At 52.2% G+C, this 2,798-nt stretch overlaps 1 protein-coding gene across 1 annotated transcript in view; it reads right to left on the bottom strand.

Moving 5' to 3' along the window:
• Positions 1-2,798, bottom strand: part of CCNY (cyclin Y) — a gene marked incomplete at its 5' end in the record, with an annotated part of 54,104 nt that overhangs the window by 20,816 nt on the left and 30,490 nt on the right.

The following is a 2,798-nucleotide window of genomic DNA, read 5'->3' as shown; positions in this document are numbered from 1 at the left end:
CAGGAATTTTAAGCTTTCCCCACTTATAAAACATACGCATGCCGAAAAGAAAAAAAAAATAGGTAGTGCCAATTAGACACCTTCAGAAATCTCCCAAGTCAATTACCTACCAGCTTAGAAAATGAGTGGTTTCTTTATAACCACCAAAAACACGTGGATACACACAACAGTGGTGTGCTGTGTTTTCTCTTAAATCAGTAACCTCTCGGCAATCTACCCAACCGACTCACGGGCTCGCTGCGAGGGTGCGCTTTCATCGGTAGCACTCCTTGCAAGCTTTATTTTACATTTTAAAAGGTCTAAATTTAATAAATGATTACATTCCCTTCCCTTAACTTTTTTTTCTTTTTTAAAATACTGTTTTTCTGACTATAAAACACATCATATTTGCTGCAAAAATTTTGGAAAATGTAAGTGTAAAGACAAATAACCTGTCTATTAGCTTCAGATACAGTTATCTATCTCTTTTTCTAGTTGATATGTATGAATGAACAGGGTTATGTCTTAATCAATGGGTTTGCATTTGATTTTCATCCTTAGTATGTTAACCTCCTTTCTTACCCTTAAAATGCCCTTCAAAAACATGATTTTAACGGGACCAGCAGTTAGCGTAATGGCTATGTCGCTGGACTCCCACGTAGTCAACCGCGGTTCGAGTCCCGGACCTGGTAGCTTAAACTCATGCCGGGCACGCATGCGTGCATGCCCAAGATCCCGAGAGAAGAATGGAGGAGAAGGGATTGTGGTGTGGCCATTGCCCCTGGGGGGTGATTTTTCGCTTTCTCTCTCTCTGTCTCTGTCTGTCTGGCGAGCGCATATGCCCTATAGCAAAAACCTCTCAAAAAAAAAAAAACAAAAAACCATGATTTTAAGTGGCCGATTACCTTCTACTCTATGATTGTTGAGTGATTCTCTCACCCATCCCCCACTCGGGATATTTGTTTCTAGTACTGTGCAATTGTAATGCGGGAAAATGGGCCCTCCGTGAATGACTGCTATTCCATGAGGAAACAGCCCACAGCTGAAGTCACATCATCTGCAGTCATTAGTCACCAGGAGACGCCCACCACACACTAGTGAGGACCCGCGCAAAGCCCACAACAGTGGGTTTCCCCAGCAGTGTCTACTTCACCTCACACTGGCCAGCATCCACCTTGAATGTTTTGAAAAAAACATTCTCCAACTGGATAGGCAAAAAAAAAAAAAGTGGACCTTTTTTCAACTTGAGTTTCTCTGATCACTTATTAAGCTGACCTGGTTATTCATGTTGACTGGCCATTTTTCTCAACTTTCTTTTATAAACTTTTAAAAACCGTCTAATCTGCCCACTACTTTTCTTACTTTGAAATTTATTATGAGGCAGCAAAAAGAAAAAAAAAAATCCCAAAAACACAGGGAATTGGCTGTATGAGCCTGCCCTGCTTCTGAGCACTGGGGGCAAGACGGTCTCGGACTGAGGGGAGGCGCAGAAAGCCAAAAGGCAGGCAGGGGCTTCCTCTGACAGGTGCAGGGTCGGGTTGAGGGGAAATTTCAGTTTGGGGTGGCATTCGGGTCGACCATCTTCCTAGCCCCGGCCGAGTACCGGCTCTCCCCGCACGCGGTCAGAGCCCCTGATGGAAAAGCTCACCCAGACCTGCCAGCACGTGAGCGCCCTGATGGGAACTGAGCCAGGGGACACGCAGGCATTGACGAGGCAGTCAGACGCTGCTTCAGTTAGGGGCCACCCTGCCCTGACAGGGATCCCACGGGCCATGGAGGGGCCAGCGAAGCTGCGAGACTGCACGGCTGCTCTGCCCGACGGGGCCCCGGAGCTGCTCCTGCTATCGCCTGCAGTTTACCTGGAGTGCCAGGGGGCCCTGGTGCAGCGGCTGGCAGCTGTCGCTCTGACCAGGGTCCTCACCAGGAACCCCTGGAGGTTTAACACTCCAGGCACTGGCTATCCCTCAGCCGGACCCCACCGGGCCTGTCGGGGAGACAGCGAGCGCCGTGCGTTTAAGCTCCCAGGCCACTCCATGCAGCCAGGCCGGGAACAGCGGGGTGCACGGACATGCTCTGGTGATGGAGGTGCTGTCCCTCCCAGGCATGGCCAGGGAATGATCAGCTTGTCACCCAGCTTTCCCATAGGGCTCCTCCAGGTCTGAGTCACGACCAGTGACAACCTGCCCAGAAAGCACTGAGCAGCTGAGTCCACTGGGTGTGGGTGTCTCTGAGCCCCTGCTGCCTCGCCCACTGCCAAGGGGAGCCTGAGCAGATGCCAGCCACAGCATGGGTACAGACCTGTGGCCCTCCCCACTCACCATGGCACGGTGGGGACAACGCCCCGGGAGCACTGCACCCCTGGCTTCCGACAGCAGGCTGTGGCCCGGGGGCAGAGGCAAAGGCGAGGCCACACGGGTGGCCGCATGTGGACTGGTGGCATTGCCCTTCCCAGAGGCACTTGCGTCTCAGAGGTGCCCACGGGGCCTTACTGTGCCCTCAAATGTCACGGCAAGGAGGTAAGAGGCTTCACGCCCCCTTAGGCCTTGGAAACACGTGACCCCAGGGGCAAGGGGAAATGCTAAGAAAACAGGTGGCCTCCACCATGGTGGCTGACTGCCTTCCACCTGGAGTGGACACTGTCTGCTGTCCGCTCCTCACCGCTGGCCAGAGGCCCTGTCGCCCGGCTCACATCCAGTAAGGCTTCTCAGCCTGAGAATCTGGCTCATGGACACAGCATTTCTGATCTGGACCTTCAACCACATAACTGCACATGGCAGCGTGTAAGCTCTTCCACACGGCGAGGGCAAAGCACACACCCT

Source organism: Tupaia chinensis, unplaced genomic scaffold (assembly GCF_000334495.1).
Source record: "Tupaia chinensis unplaced genomic scaffold, TupChi_1.0 Scaffold000578_2, whole genome shotgun sequence".
Classification (NCBI taxonomy): Eukaryota; Metazoa; Chordata; class Mammalia; order Scandentia; family Tupaiidae; genus Tupaia; species Tupaia belangeri.
Note: the sequence above shows the minus strand (reverse complement) of the source record. Positions and strands in the feature narration are given on the sequence as shown.